The following is an 18,632-nucleotide window of genomic DNA, read 5'->3' on the forward strand; positions in this document are numbered from 1 at the left end:
GGCTATTAGGAACTGCCCATTCAGAATGGTGTGTGCCTTCCTGAGGGTTGTGTTTATGTACCCACTCTTCCAAAGTCTCCCAGAACTGAACAGAATCATAAAGTCTCCAAGAGGATTTACTGAATCACACACAAATGAAGTGGTTGTGTGGCTGTGTCTTCTCATGCACAGAACATTCATTTGATAGAATGTCTCTGGGGCTAGGTGAGGAAGAAGACCAACCAGCTAACAGATGGAACAAAACCCCATCACAACACTGCAATCACACCTCACTCTGTGGGCCCTGTGGATAGAACTAGGATTTTCCATTGCTCTTAGGTGCCTCCTTAAGGCACTGAGGGCATTAGTAAGCCTTAATGACCCTAAACAGCCTCACCTGTGCACCAGACCACACCCAGGATTTAAACCCAGCTCTGTGCCTCAGTTGCTCTTTGGGCTCTGTAGAAGGAATGCTGCTCTTCAGCTCTGTCCCTGCCTGTGAAGATTCTGGAGCAAATTGTGTCTGTTTTCCAAGTGCCATGAGGTGCTGCTACAGAAGTACCACTGCAAGGCAAAGTATGTGGGCTGGTGTGCCCCTTCTCTGCTGTATGTGTGATTGGACTGGGAAATGGCTTTTAATTGCAATGTTTCCTATCAAGCTTGTGGGGAGAGTCTTGCTGAGGCTGACACAACTCCCAGTTTGACTGAGTTAACTGGCTAATTGGAGAGACATGGGAAGTTGTACATCGAAAGAGAGTAAGAGGCTTCTGAAACAGGAGGTGGAGAAAGAGAACTCTATTCAAAATCCATGAACAGGAGCTTCAGCCAGCCTCAAGCAGTCATCTGTAATGCAGCTAAAGCAAGGTAAGTGTTGAGCCTTACTACTTTTACTGATAAGACTTTACTTTTTAAAGCAGTGTGCTGAACATGTTTGGATGTTTCTATGTATATTTACAAACATAACTTCTATTGATGTGTCTCAAATGCATTTGGAAGCTAGTTTGTGTGTGTGCTCTAGTGCTCCTCAGGGTTGCTACAACTACCGGGTGCTAAAAGCCCTTCAGAATAAGACTAAGCAGGAGCTGCAAGGATATTAAAAGCAAACATTCAGATACTAATGAAAGGAAGCTGTGGTAGAAAAATGTTTGAGAGGAAAATTTAACACTGATGGCTTCTGAGGGGTATGGGTAGGTTTAAGTTTTGGTTACTGTAAAATTAAATGGATCTTTGTGCATCAGCCTTTCTATAAGGAGTGTAATTAGATCCTTGCCTAGTTAACTGAAGTACTTGTGTGCTGAAGCTTTGTTGTGAAACTGGGAGAAGGTTCTTGCTGTGTGTCAGGCTGTGGCCTTTAACATGGAACTTGCCATTTTAGTATGGAAATTGGAGGCAGCAAATTTGCTTTCAGATGACATTTATGAGCTAAACTCAATCATTTATTTGTGGTAAGCTGACACTGAGAGAACTTGTCTTTAGACTGGAGTGGATACTTTTTCCATTAGAATACCTCTATTTATAGGATGGGTTTACATGGGGAACCTGGCAAATTGCTTCAGAAGTACAAATCACTGGATTTATGGTCATTTTGTGCATATCTTATCACTTCAACATCAGATCTACAAGATATTGACTATAATAGGGGACCTGGTTATTTATAAATGTATAGCCACATTTTAAGGGTTTTTAAGGTTTATTTCTTTTCTGAAGAAGCAAAGGGCTTTGATTTTTGTGTAATTTTGCTGCAGCCGGATCTTGGTATAAACTAGGGAAAAATCTTCTGTTTGAACTTCCTAGTGCTTATGTTTAAGTTTCTAATAAACTTTTCCTCTGTAATTCTCAATATGTTTCTATTGTAATTCTCAATATGTTTTGATAGCATTCAGGGAGCAAAAGGGAAGGCTGCTGTGGCTGATTTAACACCTGTAAATTCCTTGCAGATGAGCAAGGAAGCAGTGTGTAGCCTTTTGGGAGGGAGAGGGGGGAAACATAAGCCTTTATGTAAAAGCAGTAGTTTAAATGCTGTTCAAATAGATTCATTAATTAGGTGTTGGATTTTCCATCTGTGCAATTATAGACAGATTAATTCGTAGCATTTTATGCAGATGAAAGAAGTAAAGTAGACCTGTGACCAAAATACCAGCCCAGGGTTATTTCCATGTTCTTGTCTTTATGTTTTATTTGGAGGGTGGAAGAATTCTATCAAGTTTTTTTTTCCTCTGCAATATTTATCTCCACAAATGAATCACGTACAGGAGACCAGTTCAGTGAGGAAGTGAAACTGAGGCATCATCTTACATTTATGCACAGTTTCAGGGTCTAATTGAATACTTACTGTCCCATTTTGCACCAAATGGTGTATGAATTTCAAGTTAGTTGACCAAAACAGAGTCACGTAGAAACCTGTGCAGAAGCCAGCCTTGGTTTTACTTTGCAGTTTGAATGTTTTTCTTCTAATAGATTGTGCCTTTTAACTGATTTCAGAATACTTAGAACTAAGCTTAGATCATCTCATTTTAAACATATAAAATCTCAAGAGAAGAAAAATTTGGAGGTTTAACTCCTGGTATGTGTAGGATGATTTGCTATGGAGAGCACACTCCACAAGGCTTGGAAGGTCTTTATAAGGTTTAGCTCTTGGCTCAGGAGTAGTTAAATAATGCACAGCAGTAACAGTTTAAAAGACACGGATCTCCTTTCTCTGCAAGGAGTTCTCTGACTTAATTTGCTGTTGTTGTAGGTGAAGAATCTGAGCATCAAGAGATGAAAGAGTTTAAAGAAGCATTTGGGAAATGAGCTCAGGAGGTTCTTTAGGGATATGTGACAGTAGTGAGCTGCATCAAGTTGTCTCCATGTCCAAGGTTCCATGTAATGGGTGTATAATATTTGACACATTTGCACATTTTGTATTTTAATGTTTTTTTTTAGTTCTGGTTTTTGTTTTAAATCTAAATGGTACTTTGCCTTGTGCAAGATGTCAGGTCTCTGATTCATAATGCTGCTGTTCCAGACTGAAAAAACAGTGGCTGATGTTCTGAAGTGAGACCTACTGGAGTTAGTGGTGGTAAATTGCAATAATGTAGCTTTATAATGCTGATTTTAGGAAATCAGGAACATAGAACTACCACAGTGACAACAGAGGTGCTAGAACAGAGAGCGTTCTCAAGGGTTTCCAAAAGAGGTTCCCAAACTTCTTTCTCTCAGATTTGGTGTTGGGAATGAATGCACATTGCTTCAAGATAAAACCTCCCAGTCTCTTGGAACTTTATTGTTTTCTGTTTTTTTAGTGGAAGTTACATATAATGATGTTTCTTTGGATGATATATATATGACTATTTCTGAAAGACTGGTCTTTACTGTGCCTTTACTGCTTCCTTTTCTGTCTTCCTGTTCACATTCATCCTTTGAAAAGAGAAACTAAATGAATTGACTTCTGAAATAAGGGTATATTGCTTTAAAGTATCATCTCAGTATTCCCTCTTAGAAGTACCTATCATCTAACATTACTCTAATTTCTTGGCTTTAACTCTGGGCCTTCAGCTGATTTGCCTTGACTTTCCTGAGCATGCCATGAGTAGATAAGCTCCTAATGTATGTTAGACTGGGGTTTTGCTGCAAGCATTTTTACATGGATGTTATATAGGCAGAAGGACATAGCTCTGCTCAGGAAGATGAGCTGTGAGACTGCTCTAGCTAGCAGGTTTGTTATCATGGCACTAGCCCAGTGCTCATGCTGGCAGGGTCTGCCACCTTGATCCTGGGGCTGCTGCTTAAGTGCTTTATACAGCTATTGGACTGGAGGTGGCGTATGAGTCATGGTGAGGACAGGAGTTGGGGTCATCTATTGCTCTTTTGAGCAGGTGTTAATGCTGATGAAAAGCAAATAAGGTAATTTTTGAGCAGTATTTTCAAAATGGGCATTGTTTCACATTTAAAGTGTTAAAAATCATGTGGTTAGAGGTGTCAAAAGTACTTTCTTTTAAAGAAAGATTATCCTCAGTTTTTGTGCATCCTGAATGGCATTTTGAAGAGTCAAGTACAAACCGAAATTAATCAAAATGGGGTTTTTTGGGTTGACAACAAAACCTTATCCCTTATTACTTGGATCACTCTTAGTTATCACTTTCAAAAACCAGGCAGGCTATTTCTGGGATTCTGACCCTGAACAATAAACTTGGTAGTACTGAAGGCAGCATGGAGTGGCAAATGTCTTATTGATACAAGCGTTACCCTTCAACATTATTCTGACACTTCTACTGCTTGTTAAATGTGGAAGGGTAGAAGAAGTGGAGAGCTCAGGGTGTGCACATGTGTATGTCTGCATGCATAGCACTAGGTGTGACTAAAGTTAGCTTCTTTGAGTCTCCAGATATTTCAGCTCTGATTTTGAACAAAGGATTAGGAAGGTTCATACTTGTTCTGAATTACTTACCTAAATCATTCACCTAACCTGTTTTAATTAACAAGTGGGCTCCACAGTGTCTAACTCAGAAGACTGAGTCTTATTTCTGCCAATTACTTGCCTGTGATTTGGGGGTGCTGTGTATTTTTATCTTGCTGTCTTACCGTCTTGACTCCCTGGAAGTGTGCTGACTGATCTTGGTAAGGGAAAAGTACTTCATGCCAGAGAAGTGCAGGAACAGTTGGTATCAGGATTCTCTGCACCAAAAAAAGTTATTAAAATGAGATAAGCACCTTTTATTTTCCACATTAAAAGGAACAAAACCATAGGCAAATGGAAGTGCAAATTCCTGTACAAATTACATATGCTGTAAAACTTGTTTTCTGTGCTTTAACTTCTGTTCATTGTGATTTTTCAAAGTCAAATTGAACTACTTTGCAAAAGTCAAACCTGTGCTATTATATTCTGCACACTAGATGTTTAAGCATCCTCTGTGGCTCATTGCCCTGTAGGTTTAACAGTTCTGGAATTAATTGTGGTGGCTTAGGAAAAAAAATTGCCTTTTCCTAGTCCATATGCTTGGTGCTGCAGCAGCAGCTCTAAGGTAGTATCGGGATCTATGTGGGGAGGGTGAAGTGAGTGGTGTAGCTTTGGGGGTGCTGGTGCCAGAGAAACAGATGACTCCCACTGTCCTGTTGGACTTGTCAACTCAGCTGCTTGTGAGAGCAGTGCCTGCCTCATTTCAATTAAAATGTAAAGGTTTGGCTAGTCTAGTCTATGCAGTTGAGTGGGTGCTCTGAGGAGAATTACTTTCCCCAGGCTCTTAACCTTGAGCTTAGTTGTTTTCTAGAGCCATAATCGTTGCCATCATCAGCCTTCCGGGGGATGGACCTTTCACAGATAATTGCCCATCCTTGTCCTGCTTAGCCGAAGTGGTGTGTGCTTTGGCCATGACTGTCTGGCTACTACTGCAGCATGTGTGCTGGCAATCCCCCTCGCCTTGGGGTTGGCCCTGATGAATGGGGGACAGCTGGGTGCCCCTGCTGCTATGTGAGGTAATTAATGCCATGAACTTGGCTTGGGTAGGGCATGGACCCCTGGCCTTCCATGCAGTGGCTGGGAAAACTGCAAGTTAAATCTCATCACAGAGGGTGTGAGGTTCATGTATATTTGCTGAGGTTTATTTGCTTTGAAACAACTTGTTTCAAACAAGTTTAACCCACATTGCTTTGGTTGTGTAAGGTTTTGACAGGCACAATGTAGTGCATGCTGCTTCTAATCCTTTAAATGGTTTGATATCGTTTGTGTCCTAGGTCCCTGTTGTAAATGCCCTTGGTTGAACCACAAAAAATTCCCCATTTGCAGCCCTGTTATTCCAGGTAGTCCTAAACCCCGTTTTCAATACTAAGGCATATGCCACTTTCTGCTTTTGCATCTGCAATATATAGCTTTAATGCAAATGACTCTGATACAGGGGTAACCGATGTACAGGGGGGTAATAGAGAGAAATTGTACAAGGGGGTTAAAGGAACTCCTTTGCTTAAACAGAAGTATTGTCTGTCCTAAGTACCTGCCATTGCCATCTTGCCAAGGCATTGATCACTGCTGGAGGGGGAGAAGCAGATGCCAGTTCTACTGACAAGGGACAAAAGCAGATGATTGCTTCTACTGATAAGCCAGGGAGAGGCAGACTGGGCGCCGACCAAATCTTAGGACCATGACAAAAGCACAGGTGTTTGGTCTTACTGAGAAGTGGGGGAGAAGCAGACTGGGCACCAACCAGACCCTAAGGGCATGTCTGGAGGTTAAAAGGTGTGATGTTTGAGAGGAAGACTCATTTACTTCATCCTGAGACCCCTGCCCATGATCAGAAGGGGCACTGCGCAGGTGCAAAGGACCTTCCGGCTCATTATAATACCAAGCTGGGATAGATAATAAATATGTATAGGCGGATTGAGCAACCTCATGTCTGTGTATACCTTAAGGGAATAAATGTAAAGGGAGAACACCCCTGAGGTGTTCATGCTTTGGAGGAGCTATCCCCATGCACCTCAGCGCTGAATAAAAGCACACCTACTTTACAACTTTAACTAGTTGCGGAGTCTGTCCGCTTATCACTTCGGCGAGCCAGGCAGGAGGCCTCTGTCCGGCTGCAGGATCGGCCGAGGGGTGCACATCCTCGGCGCCCCAGGCTGCTTGCCTGGAGGAGCTCCGCTTCCCGTCTGCTCACTGCGGGGACAGACAACGACCTGTGCCGGCTGCGGAGAAACGGAATGTTTGGGGTTATGGTAACTGAGGGGGCCTGTAAGGCGTACGTGTGTCCCGGGGTGCTGGTAAGGTGTGCAGAGACGTCTGGCGCACAGCGAAGTTCCCCTTGGTAGGTAGGGCTTGCAAGCGGGGGGCTCGCCGGCCGATAGAGCGGCTGCCAGCGATCCTGGGAGCGGATCGGGTGAGCCCGGGTTTTCCTGCATCCCGAGTTTTGGGAGCCAGGACCTGCCAAGGGAAGCAGATGAAGGGTAAGCGAACCCACCAGGGTTCTGCTGCATCTCAGTGCTGAGAACCATGACCGTAAGAAGTTCTGAGGACCATGACCATAAGAAGCAGGAGAAGGGTAAGCGGAACCATAGTGGGAGTGTGTGGGATCCCATGTGTAAGTTTGTGTTTCTGTGTGGCTGAGATGTAGCATAGCTACGAAGCGAGTGTGGAGTCTATCCGCGCATCAACTCCACAGTCCCAATGTGCTCATACTCATTCATTAGTGCCATAAAAACCTTGAGATTTGTTTAGTAAGTCTTGATATGCAGAATACTTTACTTTCATTTTAAATGGACTTGTGTCAAGGCCTTTCTGACATTATATCTGTATAAAACTTGAAGCTATGAGCTTTCGAACTGTGTTTAAAATAACTTTGTCAAGGCATATTTGAGCTTTTATTGCTGTATTAAACCACTTTTTATTGTGTCATAAAATGCAGAGACAATATTTACACTTCCAAATATTTTAAACTTGCAGCCAAGGCCTTTAGAAAAGATGTAAGATTGGCATCCCTCACTATGAGGTGTTGTTTCATGCAGATACTGCTGTGTCATCCTCTCATTACTGTGTGGATGTTTTTGCTGGAGTATAAATAACATTTTGGTTAATACATCTTCTGTGGGTAGGGAGCTTACCTGATAGACAGCCCTTACTGGAAGGCTTGCTTTCCTCTGAATTGATCTTGTCCAACAGTGTCTGGCTTTGTACACAAACCCTTGCTAAGCTTTCAGTCTGCACTCTGGCTATGCTAAGTTGTCTCATACCTGTTGGTATACAAAGCTCAGAAGAGATTACTGGTTGGACAATGCTGATATTTTAGAGCTGTAATCTGGAAACAGACTGCTCCAATGCTGTACTGACTGCCATGTCTGTAACAGCCAGTTCAGGCTATGCTGTATTGCTCCAGAATTAGGAGCTATAGTGGCTTGGCAGAACAGAGGGCACAGATGAAATCTGTGCCTCTCAATTAGTTGGTCATGGCAGAAGAATCCCATTCTCTTCCCAGTGTCAAGTGACATGGGGAAAAGATGGGCTGCTGTGAGGTTGTGCTAAGTAAACCCTCTTCTGTGTACTGAAGAATTTGTAAGAGTACTTAAAATGCTTCTATGTTCACAAAACTGAAGTGTGCTCCTCAAAATTGACCTGCTTGGCAAGATCTGGACTTTGATATCATGCTCTTATGGAAAAGAACACCTAGGGAACTGGTTCAACTTTCAGTTCTGTTTCTTGGATCTTTACAATTTGGTGTAAAAGTGACTCTGTAACCAACAAAACTAAGGAATCTTCTTTCTTTCCCTTCTGTCCTATTAAGAAACCTCCTGTTCAAGTTTGTCAGTGTCTAATCAAGTCTCTGGCCTTCCTTTAACAAGATCAGGGCTAAGATGTCTCTCTTCTACCCACTAGTTAGTTTCCTAATGCGTATAAGAAATTAACAACTCTCAGCTCTGATAATTTGCCGATTTTATTGAAATACAGATGACAGTTTTGAGTTTGGTCTCTCATAACCAAAGACCTTCACTGGCTTTTGGGTACCTATTTTAAGTGTCATCCTGTAAAGAAAGTGTCAAATGTGTGTGTGATATCTGTTGTTTATGGTTAACTTTAGAGTGATCTAGGGGGCTGTGAAGGACAGTTTCAGATTTGTTATTGTTCTTGGCTTTTTTACTCCTTTGGCACCATTTTGGAGTGATTTTCTCCACCCCCCTTCTGATTGTGGTCTAAAAGGTGCAAGAAAAACAGTTTCAGCAGTTGAATAGTCAGCAGTAATATCTCTAGTTCCTTTGTCTTCCCCCTCTTGCAATCTCTTGGTTGCCTTTGCCCTCATTTCACATCAAGGGATCTCCTGAAAAAATGGATAGTGTATGTCCTATCCCCAGGAATGTTTGTCTCTTAGAAGTACCTTTACCTCACTTTAATTCACGTTGTTTCATTTACTTACAATATCATACAGTGCACCAGAAGTACCACAAACATCTCTGGTGCAAGACAGGCGGTCAGAAACCACTGTCTGCTGAGGTACATGTTTTGAATGATCTGACAATGGTTGGGAACTGCACAACTCTGAGCCTGGGCTATTACCATGTATTTGTTCTTATGGGGGAGAGGAAGACACTGCTTGCTTTATCTTAACTTAAAAATAACATTATCTATGCTTTGAAGAAGCAAAATGTGTGTGCCTACCCCTGTTCTTTGTGTCATTGTGAGCTGAATGTTCTGTAAGGCTTTAAAAAATCGTTCTGGTATTTGCATATCTTCTTTTGCAATGGATAGATTCAACATGTTAACAGTTCTAAGATTTCCTTTTTATTGTGCTGATGTAGTAAGTTGTTATATTATATGGCATGTTGAACATAGTATTTGGTGGTCTTGGTAGTCTCAGATATTGCCTCTGTCTCTCTGCTTTTACTTCCCACCCACCTAATCTGCTTATGATGAAAAGAAGTAAATGTAGTTTCTTAGCTCTTACAATGCCTGCCTGTCACAGTATTTAAATGTCTTGCCTCCCCCATTTTAGCCATTCCTAATTCACTGGAATAAAGTTTATTATATAACTAAAAGCTTGAATTAGATTAGAGCTTGGTCAGCAGGTGATTTTCTACTTGCCATGTAATGATGGGCTGTTTTCTTAAGGATTCTTACGTGGTAGTGGTGCTTGAAGTTCAAAACCACCATGGCACATGGTGTGATGGAATTCTTGGTTTTGAGAGTCATTTGTATGAGTTTATAGCTGGAGTGCAGAAGTCCATTCTTGGGCTGAGAGCTGCTTTTTATAATGAATTTATTGTTCAAAGAAGCTTTTATTCTTTCCCAATTTAATCATTATGCATATTTAATAGGCTTAGGTATGCAATAAATTACAGCTTTCACTTTTTTGTTAATGCAAAAATTATGATATCATTTTTAAATTGAGCTCTGCAAGTCTCTAAACCGAACAGCTCCCTTCAGATGTTTGTAATTCAGGCTTGCATAAAACATGAAACCTATGTTCAGCCATATCGTCTGAATCTGAATAATCTTTCGTACCTTTTGTGGTTGTTGACTAATATTTTGAGGTCATGATCCAACAAAACACTTATATACCCACAGCAGTTAATATTGCTGTTGAATAAAACACACGAGTACTTGAAGACTGGAGCCAGAAGAGCAGTTAAATGTGAGGATATTTTGTTTTCACTGTTTTTCTTCACTGGTATAATGAGATGACACCTTGCCTTTAGTACACTTGTAAAACAAGCTCAGCCATTTCAAATCCTGCTAGTTTATTACGCTCATCTGAATGTGTGGTTCTTTAGAGTATGAAACAGAGCTGGCTTCCAGCTCTAGAGAAGGGTGAAGTTTGGACAAAATTTAAGGGGTTTCTGTAGGATATAGTGTGGGGTTGTTGTTTAATAGGAGCTGAGTAAAGAACATTCAATTTTGTGAATGGTTTTTGTTTGTTGAATGAGGTTGTTGGTTTGTTCTGAGATTGGATTTTCAGTTTGTATGCCAAGGATTTATAGAAGCACCTTATATAAAGTCAAAGTAGGAAATCGGATAAAGCACAGCCCAACCCAATTAACCAATGCCACAAGGCCTGCAGGATTTGGGATTGGTACCAGTGATGATTTTGGACAAATGATTTAGTTTAGTCTCAATATACTTTTCTATAAAATGGACTCAACATTATTTTCTTGCTCCAAAAGCTGGTGAGTCATAATTAACTGCTGGTTTGTAAAAGTTATGTGAATGTCTGCTGTGAAGTGGGTACAGTGTGGATGGCCCTGATAGGACTAGAGCATTCTGAGATATAATGGCTTTCTGATTTCATGAGAAATTAGAGGTAGGGGTAAATACATCCTGCCAGTGCCACACTCTGGAAGATTTCAGTGTCTTGTCACTGAATCAACTTCATAATAATAAATATGTTATAAATATAAATAAATAATCTAGTTCTGTTACATTTGCACTATCTTTGCAAGACACCTTTCTCAGTTAGTGCCAATCTGCAGATACCTTGTAGCTCAATCTGAAATACAGTGGTTAATGGCTCTAGGAGCTGGTGTTAAGGCGATGGGCTGACCAAAGTGGTTTATAATCTGATTCTTCTTCAGCCTTCTGATGCTTTTTCTGAGCAATTTGACTTTAAGAATGATTCTTACCTATGTTTTTTTGTTTTGTTTTTTAATTTATTTCTGTGAAAAGTAAGAAAAGAAACAAAACATAATTTAGCTTTATTATGTGAACTTCTTCCTTACCTATATACACAGCTGGCTAATTGGCCACTCTGCACCTCCTTGGGGGCTCTCAAGGTGCAAGAGAAAAATGCCTATAGGCATTTTGGATGCAAACATACCTGCATTTATCTCATTTTCCTCACTAGAAAAATAATAGTGGAAGGGTTTGGTGAAAAGTTTTTGGTTGTAAAGGGCTTTGATAAATTCTATAATTGAGTTAGTCAGAAACTTCTTAGGGCTCCATCAAGTGTGCAAGAAGTGCTTTTGGTTAAACTTTGGGACTGAACTGATAAAACATAAAACCCTTTAATCACAGTGAACATCTGGAATTCTGTTTTGTTTGGTACCTGCAAAATAACCAGCCACCATGAAAGGCTGCACAAAATGGCTGTCCCTTAGCTCCCTCAGACACCGGTGGAGTGGAGGAACCCCCTGGGGTGTGTTATCAAACACTGTTAGGAAGGGAATAAACACACAGGGAATAAACAGTGAGGTTTGTGTTTCCTATTACAAAGGCATAAACACACGACAGGATAAACCCAAAGCGTGAGGTGTCTCTGCCCAGGGCAGCGCCCTCAGCCGGCAATGAGCCGCCATTAGCCTCTTTCAACAGGGAAGGCGGGAGGGGGGGCGGTTGAGGCGGGAGGGGGGGATGAGGCGGGAGGGGGGGGGGGACGGGAAAGGCAAGGCACCGGAGGAGACGCCCTGCCATTGGCTGGGTTCTTCGCGGGCTAGGAAAGCTAGCCTATCAGAGCGTTCGGCGGGAAGGGGGGGCTATAAATGAATGCAGCGGGAGAGGGTTACCTCAGAGCTCTGAGGGGAACAGAGGAGAGAGGAGGTCCGCGGAGCCCCCGCATTTGCCGTTAGTGTCTTAGACATTAATGGATGGGTGTGGTGGGAGGCAGAGGCTTTTAGCAACTTAGGAGGGATGTATGAAGGACTTTTCCCACCACCATCCAAGTGGGAATGAGAAAGGAATTCTCATGCATAACTGAAGAGAAAGTGAGGGGAAAGGGGGGAGGTGTGCTGGCTTGAGGAGGGCAAAATGGTGAAAAAGAGAGCTGACATTGGAAAAAATTGGAAAGGTGCTGGCAGAGGGGAAAAAAGGAAGTTGGGAGACAAATCTAGAGGGAAGGTGAAATATTACACTGCACTAATGTCTTGTTTGTGTATAGATATCAGATTATTACTCCAAATAATATATTTTACCTCAGAGTAGCTTTTAAAACATACTCATCTGAGAGAACCTGGTGTTGTCTTTCCAAAACAGAATGCAGCTGAACTTAAAGAAAAAGCAACATTGAGCAAGAAGAAGAACAGCGTCCGGCAGAAGAGGGGGCACAAGAAAGGCACCCTGGGCAAAGGGACCCCCTGTGGGCACAGGGGGAGGTCACGTAAGAGCATGATGGCACCTTTGGGGTGCCGTGAGGAATGTTGTGTGCTGGGCGACCTCCCTGTAAGCAGGGCTCAGGTCTTTGCTACTGTTGGTTTTGGCCTTTGGCCGTGTTGCTCCTTTGGCTGCCCGGAGAGCGTGGCAACCCTGTAAGGAGGGTGAGAGCCAGCGTCTCCGCACCCGAGGGGGAAATGGAGCTCTCTGGACCCCCAGGCCACCCTGTAAGCAGGGGAGGGCCATTTCCCTGCCCAACTTCTCTGCCCCAGCAGCTTTCTGCCTGCTGGTGGCCTACCCAGCGTGACCCCCTGTTGTCAGGGCGTGTCACAGCATTTGCCCCTTGGCCTGTTGAAGTTCTCTGGCTTCCACACAGGCCTGGGCATGGTCTGAGGCTCTCCTCTCTTGCTGGTGAGTAGGGTGAAACCCCAGACATTGGCTGCACAGAGACCGTCTCCCTTTTTGGGACGTTCTGTTTTGTGTGTCTTGTCCTTGTCAATCAATGTGTGTGAGTGGTGAGGGAGTGAGTGAGCTTATCCTTTAGGCCCCTGTTTTAATTGCTGCAGCTTAGCTTAAACCTCCCTGGAGGGAGAGCAGGGATCTGTGCAGTAACAGGGGGGTCCCCTCTAAGTCCATGAGCGGAGGGACGGTCTGGACTCGCCCCTTCTTTCCAAGGACGGTGCCAAGCCACTTAGTTGTGGTGCAGGCAATGCGACCTGCCTGTAGTCAGGACCTGGGTCTCTGCCTGCATGGCTGCCTGTCCTGCTGGTGACCTGCCAGCGTGACCCCCTGTTGTCAGGGTGTGTCGCAGTATTTTCCCCTTGGCGTGTTGAAGGTCTCCAGCTTCCACGCACAGTCCCAATCTGTGGAGCCCTTTGTTCCCTGGAGCAGCCCCAGCCTGCTTTAAGCAGGGCATGGGAGGCTGTTCTTAGCCAGCCCACAGGAACGAGCCCTCCCTCGCCCTTTAGAGGGTGCAGGTTGAGGAAATGCAGTGCCACAGGTTGCAGGCCCACCTTTGGCTGGGCTGACCTCCCCCTGGTTGGGGTCGAGGTTGTGCGCTGGGCTCCTGAAGGACTACGTGATGAAAATGATGATGATGATAATGATAATGACAATGATAATGATGATGATGATGATGATGATAATGATGATAATGATAATGACAATGATAATGACAATGATAATGGTAATGGTAATGTTGATGGTGTGGTGCAGCCAGGAGGCCCGCCCGTAACTCGGACGCAGGTCGGAGCCTTGGGCTCCCTGGAGCTTATTTGGGAATGTCTGGCCCTAGTCTTTGAGAGGCTCGGGGCTGTATCCGCCAGTCCCCCGGCCTTTAGCTCTGAAGCTCCGGTACCTGGCTGTGGAGTCTCGTTCCTGTTGGTGCAGGGGGAAGGCCGAGCTCTGCGGCTCCCTGGGTGTGGACCAGCCTGTAAGCAGGTCCTGGGTCTGGGAGCCTTTGTGCTCCCTCAGCTGGCAGCCTGTGTGGTGTGACCGCCCCGCTAGTGGGGTGAGGGTGAAGGTGCCCCTCAGTCGGAGAGAAGGAGCCTCCGAATGCCTTAAGGACCAGGGCCACCCTGTAAGTCAGGGCCCGGCCATGAGTCCTGGGCGCTTTACAGTGCAGGCCACGGCTCGGGCCCCCTGTGAGCAGGGGTGCGCAGCCTCTGTGGCCGTTGCTTTGCATGCCCAGCGGATTTGCCCAGGGTGCCCGCCTGCGAGCCCGGCTCTAGCCCCGGCCAGAACTCTGCGGCGCATCAGTGCGGTGAGCCAGGCTGAAATTGAGGGAGGGTGTGCGGGCGGGTGGGTGAGTGGGTGGGCTGGTGGTGCCTTGAGGAGCTCCCTCCAGGGCTATGGATCCACGTTTCCTTCAGGGAGAAGAGTTGGCCCTTCCCAGAGCTAATGACATTTTCCTTCCTTGGCAGAAGCTGTCAGAGAAGAGAGAAGAGGCGGCGTGTCAAGAGAAGAGAGAAGAGGCTGCGTGTCAAGAGAGAAGAGGCAGCGTGTCAAGAGAAGAGAGAAGAGGCGTCGTGTGGAACGGCGAGGAGCGGCGTGGGGCAGAAGAGGGGGCACGAGAAAGGCACCCTGGGCAAAGGGACCCCCTGTGGGCACAGGGGGAGGTCACGTAAGAGCATGATGGCACCTTTGGGGTGCCGTGAGGAATGTTGTGTGCTGGGCGACCTCCCTGTAAGCAGGGCTCAGGTCTTTGCTACTGTTGGTTTTGGCCTTTGGCCGTGTTGCTCCTTTGGCTGCCCGGAGAGCGTGGCAACCCTGTAAGGAGGGTGAGAGCCAGCGTCTCCGCACCCGAGGGGGAAATGGAGCTCTCTGGACCCCCAGGCCACCCTGTAAGCAGGGGAGGGCCATTTCCCTGCCCAACTTCTCTGCCCCAGCAGCTTTCTGCCTGCTGGTGGCCTACCCAGCGTGACCCCCTGTTGTCAGGGCGTGTCACAGCATTTGCCCCTTGGCCTGTTGAAGTTCTCTGGCTTCCACACAGGCCTGGGCATGGTCTGAGGCTCTCCTCTCTTGCTGGTGAGTAGGGTGAAACCCCAGACATTGGCTGCACAGAGACCGTCTCCCTTTTTGGGACGTTCTGTTTTGTGTGTCTTGTCCTTGTCAATCAATGTGTGTGAGTGGTGAGGGAGTGAGTGAGCTTATCCTTTAGGCCCCTGTTTTAATTGCTGCAGCTTAGCTTAAACCTCCCTGGAGGGAGAGCAGGGATCTGTGCAGTAACAGGGGGGTCCCCTCTAAGTCCATGAGCGGAGGGACGGTCTGGACTCGCCCCTTCTTTCCAAGGACGGTGCCAAGCCACTTAGTTGTGGTGCAGGCAATGCGACCTGCCTGTAGTCAGGACCTGGGTCTCTGCCTGCATGGCTGCCTGTCCTGCTGGTGACCTGCCAGCGTGACCCCCTGTTGTCAGGGTGTGTCGCAGTATTTTCCCCTTGGCGTGTTGAAGGTCTCCAGCTTCCACGCACAGTCCCAATCTGTGGAGCCCTTTGTTCCCTGGAGCAGCCCCAGCCTGCTTTAAGCAGGGCATGGGAGGCTGTTCTTAGCCAGCCCACAGGAACGAGCCCTCCCTCGCCCTTTAGAGGGTGCAGGTTGAGGAAATGCAGTGCCACAGGTTGCAGGCCCACCTTTGGCTGGGCTGACCTCCTCCTGGTTGGGGTCGAGGTTGTGCGCTGGGCTCCTGAAGGACTACGTGATGAAAATGATGATGATGATAATGATAATGACAATGATAATGATGATGATGATGATGATGATAATGATGATAATGATAATGACAATGATAATGACAATGATAATGATAATGTTGATGGTGTGGTGCAGCCAGGAGGCCCGCCCGTAACTCGGACGCAGGTCGGAGCCTTGGGCTCCCTGGAGCTTATTTGGGAATGTCTGGCCCTAGTCTTTGAGAGGCTCGGGGCTGTATCCGCCAGTCCCCCGGCCTTTAGCTCTGAAGCTCCGGTACCTGGCTGTGGAGTCTCGTTCCTGTTGGTGCAGGGGGAAGGCCGAGCTCTGCGGCTCCCTGGGTGTGGACCAGCCTGTAAGCAGGTCCTGGGTCTGGGAGCCTTTGTGCTCCCTCAGCTGGCAGCCTGTGTGGTGTGACCGCCCCGCTAGTGGGGTGAGGGTGAAGGTGCCCCTCAGTCGGAGAGAAGGAGCCTCCGAATGCCTTAAGGACCAGGGCCACCCTGTAAGTCAGGGCCCGGCCATGAGTCCTGGGCGCTTTACAGTGCAGGCCACGGCTCGGGCCCCCTGTGAGCAGGGGTGCGCAGCCTCTGTGGCCGTTGCTTTGCATGCCCAGCGGATTTGCCCAGGGTGCCCGCCTGCGAGCCCGGCTCTAGCCCCGGCCAGAACTCTGCGGCGCATCAGTGCGGTGAGCCAGGCTGAAATTGAGGGAGGGTGTGCGGGCGGGTGGGTGAGTGGGTGGGCTGGTGGTGCCTTGAGGAGCTCCCTCCAGGGCTATGGATCCACGTTTCCTTCAGGGAGAAGAGTTGGCCCTTCCCAGAGCTAATGACATTTTCCTTCCTTGGCAGAAGCTGTCAGAGAAGAGAGAAGAGGCGGCGTGTCAAGAGAAGAGAGAAGAGGCTGCGTGTCAAGAGAGAAGAGGCGGCGTGTCAAGAGAGAAGAGGCGGCGTGTCAAGAGAAGAGAGAAGAGGCGTCGTGTGGAACGGCGAGGAGCGGCGTGGGGCAGAAGAGGGGGCACGAGAAAGGCACCCTGGGCAAAGGGACCCCCTGTGGGCACAGGGGGAGGTCACGTAAGAGCATGATGGCACCTTTGGGGTGCCGTGAGGAATGTTGTGTGCTGGGCGACCTCCCTGTAAGCAGGGCTCAGGTCTTTGCTACTGTTGGTTTTGGCCTTTGGCCGTGTTGCTCCTTTGGCTGCCCGGAGAGCGTGGCAACCCTGTAAGGAGGGTGAGAGCCAGCGTCTCCGCACCCGAGGGGGAAATGGAGCTCTCTGGACCCCCAGGCCACCCTGTAAGCAGGGGAGGGCCATTTCCCTGCCCAACTTCTCTGCCCCAGCAGCTTTCTGCCTGCTGGTGGCCTACCCAGCGTGACCCCCTGTTGTCAGGGCGTGTCACAGCATTTGCCCCTTGGCCTGTTGAAGTTCTCTGGCTTCCACACAGGCCTGGGCATGGTCTGAGGCTCTCCTCTCTTGCTGGTGAGTAGGGTGAAACCCCAGACATTGGCTGCACAGAGACCGTCTCCCTTTTTGGGACGTTCTGTTTTGTGTGTCTTGTCCTTGTCAATCAATGTGTGTGAGTGGTGAGGGAGTGAGTGAGCTTATCCTTTAGGCCCCTGTTTTAATTGCTGCAGCTTAGCTTAAACCTCCCTGGAGGGAGAGCAGGGATCTGTGCAGTAACAGGGGGGTCCCCTCTAAGTCCATGAGCGGAGGGACGGTCTGGACTCGCCCCTTCTTTCCAAGGACGGTGCCAAGCCACTTAGTTGTGGTGCAGGCAATGCGACCTGCCTGTAGTCAGGACCTGGGTCTCTGCCTGCATGGCTGCCTGTCCTGCTGGTGACCTGCCAGCGTGACCCCCTGTTGTCAGGGTGTGTCGCAGTATTTTCCCCTTGGCGTGTTGAAGGTCTCCAGCTTCCACGCACAGTCCCAATCTGTGGAGCCCTTTGTTCCCTGGAGCAGCCCCAGCCTGCTTTAAGCAGGGCATGGGAGGCTGTTCTTAGCCAGCCCACAGGAACGAGCCCTCCCTCGCCCTTTAGAGGGTGCAGGTTGAGGAAATGCAGTGCCACAGGTTGCAGGCCCACCTTTGGCTGGGCTGACCTCCTCCTGGTTGGGGTCGAGGTTGTGCGCTGGGCTCCTGAAGGACTACGTGATGAAAATGATGATGATGATAATGATAATGACAATGATAATGATGATGATGATGATGATGATAATGATGATAATGATAATGACAATGATAATGACAATGATAATGGTAATGTTGATGGTGTGGTGCAGCCAGGAGGCCCGCCCGTAACTCGGACGCAGGTCGGAGCCTTGGGCTCCCTGGAGCTTATTTGGGAATGTCTGGCCCTAGTCTTTGAGAGGCTCGGGGCTGTATCCGCCAGTCCCCCGGCCTTTAGCTCTGAAGCTCCGGTACCTGGCTGTGGAGTCTCGTTCCTGTTGGTGCAGGGGGAAGGCCGAGCTCTGCGGCTCCCTGGGTGTGGACCAGCCTGTAAGCAGGTCCTGGGTCTGGGAGCCTTTGTGCTCCCTCAGCTGGCAGCCTGTGTGGTGTGACCGCCCCGCTAGTGGGGTGAGGGTGAAGGTGCCCCTCAGTCGGAGAGAAGGAGCCTCCGAATGCCTTAAGGACCAGGGCCACCCTGTAAGTCAGGGCCCGGCCATGAGTCCTGGGCGCTTTACAGTGCAGGCCACGGCTCGGGCCCCCTGTGAGCAGGGGTGCGCAGCCTCTGTGGCCGTTGCTTTGCATGCCCAGCGGATTTGCCCAGGGTGCCCGCCTGCGAGCCCGGCTCTAGCCCCGGCCAGAACTCTGCGGCGCATCAGTGCGGTGAGCCAGGCTGAAATTGAGGGAGGGTGTGCGGGCGGGTGGGTGAGTGGGTGGGCTGGTGGTGCCTTGAGGAGCTCCCTCCAGGGCTATGGATCCACGTTTCCTTCAGGGAGAAG

The 18,632-nt window shown here is 47.5% G+C and overlaps 1 long non-coding RNA gene across 1 annotated transcript; it reads left to right on the forward strand.

The window, feature by feature from the left end:
* Nucleotides 1-533: 533 nt before the first annotated feature.
* LOC117435883 (uncharacterized) lies at nt 534-12,560 on the forward strand. The gene is made up of 3 exons (XR_004549416.1): nt 534-555; nt 639-843; nt 12,398-12,560. It is a non-coding gene; the product is annotated as an uncharacterized lncRNA (long non-coding RNA).
* Nucleotides 12,561-18,632: the final 6,072 nt, after the last annotated feature.

This window comes from Melopsittacus undulatus, chromosome 2, assembly GCF_012275295.1.
Source record: "Melopsittacus undulatus isolate bMelUnd1 chromosome 2, bMelUnd1.mat.Z, whole genome shotgun sequence".
Classification (NCBI taxonomy): Eukaryota; Metazoa; Chordata; class Aves; order Psittaciformes; family Psittaculidae; genus Melopsittacus; species Melopsittacus undulatus.